The sequence below is a fragment of the Nicotiana tomentosiformis genome, chromosome 3 (assembly GCF_000390325.3).
Source record: "Nicotiana tomentosiformis chromosome 3, ASM39032v3, whole genome shotgun sequence".
Lineage (NCBI taxonomy): Eukaryota > Viridiplantae > Streptophyta > Magnoliopsida > Solanales > Solanaceae > Nicotiana > Nicotiana tomentosiformis.
The window spans coordinates 111,532,361-111,538,063 of record NC_090814.1 but is presented as its reverse complement, the minus strand read 5'-3'; positions in this window follow the sequence as shown (position 1 = coordinate 111,538,063).

Below are 5,703 nucleotides of genomic sequence, written 5' to 3'. Positions count from 1 at the left end.
AAAATTATCATACGAACCTATTGGAACCTCTAAATCTCGATTCCGAGGTCGTTTACTCAAAAGTGAAACCTTAATCAACTCAACTTAAAGCTTCTAAATTGAGAATTTTTCGTCCGAAACAATCCCAAACTTCCCGAAATTCAATTCTGACCACACGTACAAGTCACAAAAAATGAATTGAAGCTACTCAAGGCCTCAAATCACCGAACGACACGCTAGATCTCAAAATGACCGGTCGATTCATTACATTCTCCCCCACTTAAACATACGTGCGTCCTCGAACGTGCCAACTGCCAAGAACAGCTCCGAAATTCCCCAAAACCACTGTCTAATACCTCGTGCACCTACCCATTCCACCACAACCCATGTGAGTACATTAGCTTGAGCCAGACTGAAGATCCTTCCTTTTTTTTAGCCAATAAGCCTTAGAACCAGGTTTCAACATCCGAAATTCTCCATGAGACCCGATTCTAACATACGAACACCGCATCCATCACTACACACTGTACCTAAACATGATCATGCACCTATGCTGAGATCACACCATGTACCACATAAGTCATTTGCCCATAATAACATCCTCCGACCATAATAGATACAATTTCATGAATCTGATGCCCACAATACACCTCATAACACATATAAGCCCTGTTCCAACTCCCGCAATACTTTCACAACGAAAGAGACGTGTAGAGGCTCATAACAACCTACCTAGTTAATAAATCATGGAGTCTCTTCACCTGACGAGAACCATTACCTCATTCTGAGTTGAATAACAATATTTTCTCTTTAACAGATCCTACATAAATCTGATCGCACTGACCTCAGGTCCAATAACCTCGTCTCACCCAGTATAAGGTGCTTGGGCAATAAGCCACCTCAAACACCGTCTAAAATCTCATATAGTTCTGTCAAAACGCCAACAAGCTATAACTCGAATATAACCCATAGGGAAGAACTAACTGTGGCGAAGAACCATCCATCCCGCGTAACGAATAAAACGGCCAAACCGATGTTATGGATCTATATCAGAGATGAGAAACAAGGCACACAAAATAAGTATAAGGAACCGTACTTAACATCTTACTATTGCGGCATGCAACCCGATCCAAACATGACACTGTTGCGGCGTGCAACCCGATCCTAAGCATGACACTGTTGCGGCGTGCAACCCGATCCTAACATAACATTGTTGTGACGCGCAACCCGATCCACACAACATACTCGTGGTGGCATGCCACTCGATCCAAATAATATACCCATGGCGGTGTACCACCCGATCCACATAAGCGGAGCATAGTAGGAGGACTCACCTCAATATTCAGCACCGAATTAAACTAAGGGAAAATATCCTTTTATAACAGAATCAGGATCGTATCTGTAACGACACCATCTGGTGCATCGGCCTCAGCCAAAATCATAGCGATTATATCAACGGGTCGGGCCTCCACCTCTTAGGCGCCCTCTACCCGCCTGTCCTCCACCTCTAACTGACCATGCACGCGGAGTATTAACTGGAATAACCACTGGAATAACCCTGTGCCGATGGTGCATTAAAAGAACTTACTGTAGCACCCCGAATATTTTGAAATTGTTGTTGTAACCCCGCTAGTACTGAAATATAGAATTATTAAGGATGTAGGAATACGGCAAGCCCCAGCATCATCCCATACAAATCTCACCCCTTAATCATATACAAGTTTCGGAGAACCTTTCATTACCACGTAAATACATCTCAGGCCAAAACTGATATAACACATGACCCCGCAATCTAATCATTGATAGTTGACTCCCATCACTTGGCGTGAAGCCATAGGACACATGCCGATGATCCACAATACTAACCTTCACCGGTCATAAGACACCTCAAGCCATTTATTTGGCGCATGTCACCCGCGTGACAGTTAAACTCGATTTCTCCAGCGCCTTGGCTGCCAGTATGTACCCTTCGCTAAATAGAAATCCCATACGAACTACATAGTCTCTAATACTACCAATTATCTTCATATCTACATCCACCTCGTAACCCTACCACGATTGTGACGATTAGGCAATTAATTAAATATTCTTAAGATCATACTTATCAACCAGATGTCAGAACCTGTTGTACCCCCATATGCACAACTGAATGATCTCTAAATACTTTCGCATCCTCGATCTGGACGACGCATTGTAACAATGGTTGAACAAACCTGGCACCCTTATAACCCCTATGTAGTATCACAAACCGTTGGCGCATAGTCGATACTGAGTGTGCAATTTCATACACGAGTGGATGCAAAAGAACATAAGATATATAGTTCAAGCTGAATAAATATCGCATGATAAGGAATGAAAGAAGTGAATTCTTCCTACTAGCTCTGTAACCTCTCGAAGATAAGTACAGACGTCTCCATACCGATTCGCAAGACTCTACTAAACTCGTTCGTGACTCGTAGAACCTATGAACCTAGAGCTCTGATACCAACTTGTCACAACCCAAAATTCCACCTCAGGCGTCGTGATGGCACTTAGTCTCTAAGACTACGTAAGCCGATTTTAATTACAATTCAAGCCATTTTTTTTAAAAAAAAAATAGAAACTAACAGCAGAACAAATATGAATATAACAACCTCCCAAGACTAGTAGTACTGAGCCACGAACTCTAACTGAATACATGAAATTATCTCGAGGATCGAATATACAGTACTAATCGAATAAGAAATCAACAGTATAATAAAATGGAAAGACTCTAAGGGACTGCGACGTCCAAGTAGCTCTACCTTGAATCCTTACGATCCCGCTTTACTCTGCCCAAGTTCGATATCTCCAATACCTGGCTCTGCACAAAAATGTGCAGAAGTGTAATATAAGTACGCCACGGTCGATACCTAGTAAGTATCAAGACTAACCTCAGTAGAGTAGTGACGAGGTACAATCAAGACACTCACTAGTCTAATAACCTGTGCAATATGAGATACAAAATAATAGAAAACAAATAGCAGTAATAGCAACACCAATCAACTAGTGATTTAAACAGCAAAGCAACAGGAACACCATAAATATTGCTCAAACGAATAATAAACACAGGTACAACCAATTAATCAAGTCCCTTCAATATACATCTTTTACCTATAAGTTTTTTAATAAAAGTCTCTAGAATATAATCCTTTTCAATAAATATATTTCGAATATACTTTCTTCAAATAAATATCCTTCCATTAAAATTCTTTCACATAAATATCTTTCGAGTATAATTCTTTCAAGTAAATATCTTTCTAATATAATTCTTTCAAATAAATATCTTTCTAATATATATAATTCTTTCAAGTAAATATTCTTCTAATATAATTCTTTCAAATAAATATATTTCTAAAATATATAATTCTTTCAAGTAAAAGTCACCATGTGACACCTCATTTAACTTTTCTGGCGTGAGAAATATATTCAGCATATCACATCAAATGGCACGGCAATACCTTCGTGCACTTGTCTCATTCTCACCCAATATATATATATATATATATATATATATATATATATATATATATATATATATATATATATATATATGTAGATCAAATCAATTGCACGGCATCACCCTTCGTGCATTTATATCTTTCTCACTGTGCATACATATAACAGTACCAACTACGTGGGAGAAATATTAATAACAATAAAAGAAATAAACTGGAGGAACACATGAAGCAACAACGAGTACAAGTCACATAGAAAACATAGGTACACGATAACATATCAAGATAAAGGCGTGAATGTATACATAACAAAACGATATCATAATGTAATGTATGTCTCTCGTCCTCACCTGCACGGAAACACCCTTCGTACCATGAATATATGATAATATAAAAATAATTACACGGCATCACCCTTCGTGCTTTTACTCTCGTCCTCACCTGATAATATAAATGAAATAGCACGGCATCACCCTTCGTGCTTTACACTCTCAATGGCACGGCATCACCCTTCGTGCTTTACACTCTCAAATGACACGGCATCACCCTTCGTGCTTTACACTCTTCCTTACCAAGCACATGTATATTATTAACAAGCAAGGTAGGAAGCATAAATAACATCAAGGAGAGTGTTTAAACAACAACACGATACAACAATTCATATCATAATTTTTCACTAACCACAACCAAATTCTAAATATGTAGCAGAATCAATAAATTTTTCAACAAATAGTCCAAGGCTCCACACAACATATAATAAACCTCAAAACAATTAACAGAGGTGAAAAATACTCGGTATAAGGCAACGCCTTCATTAATCCAAATTCTTAATAATTATATTAACTCCTCAATTTAAACTTATTTAATAAATGTTTGCAGATAAGGATTCCACCATGAATTTAATTTCAAGAAAAATATCAAGTCAACAAACACACTGAATTCACATAAAATCCAAGTGAAAATAACACCAAATTATTATATAAAATACAAACATGACAATTAAGGAACAAGGCATGATAATTCAAGGATTTACTAATGCTAACAATTATCTAATTTAATACTTAAGAAAGCCTAAAACTTTAAACCAATAAAATTTGCACATATAAGCCCGAGTACGTACTCATCACCTCGCGTACACGGCTTTTCACATTTCACAAATGGCACATAAGACTCGATACATAAGGGGTAATTTTCCCACTCGAGGTTAAGCAAGAGTCAAGACACTTACCTTATTGAAGTTATGCCGATATTCCAAAATCGCCTTCTTGCTTGAATTGACCTCCGGACAGCTCAAATCTATCCAAATTAATTGTACCACTTCATTAAAATTCATCGGCAAATTTTTCGGATAACAAAACACCAACTTAAAATTTTATTCTAAAAAGTCAGCGCGGGGCCCGCCCCTTAGAACCGACAAAATTTTTACGAAATTCGAACACCCATTCCGATATGAGTTCAACCATAATAAAATTATCAAATTCCGATAATGGATCGCCCTTCAAATCTTAAATTAAAGTCTGGAGGATTTCTATCATTTTCAACCCAATTCACTAATTTAGTGATAAAAACAACAATAGATTCATGTAATTTAACCAAATCAAGTTAGGAATTCTTACTCCAATATTTATCTTGAAAAACTCTCGAAAAATCTCCTCACCCGAGCTTCCTTGGTCCAAAAATGGAAGAATGAGACGAATTTGGACTTTATTCTGCTGCCCAGGGATTTGTTCTTCGCGTTCGCGACCCTTCCCTCGCGTTCGCGTTGAACAAATTCTCCAACAACCATTTTCAAACTCTTCTCAGACAACCTCTAGTATAATAGTCATAACCCTTTGTACACAACTCTAAATGACAAATGGTTTCACTTTCTGGAAACTAGACTCAAAGGGCTATAACTTTTATTTGTTGCTCATCTCCTCATTTCTTATAGATTGCGATATATAAGCTTCCAAAGTCAGCCTTGTGCAATAGAGATTTCCAAACTCTTCCCAGACCGCCTGTAGTTTATCCACCATAACCTTTGGTACACAACTCCAAATGAGAAATGTTTTACCTTTCTGAAAATGACACAAAGTTCTACAACTTTTAATTTTGGATCATCTCCAAATTCCTTATAGATTGCGAGATATGAGCCTCCAAAGTCAGACCATTGCAACTGAGATTTCCTTCTTCGCGAACACGAAGAACAAAATCCCAGAAGCCAAATCCTTCTTCGCGAATGTGAGACGCTCCTCGCGAATGCAAAGAA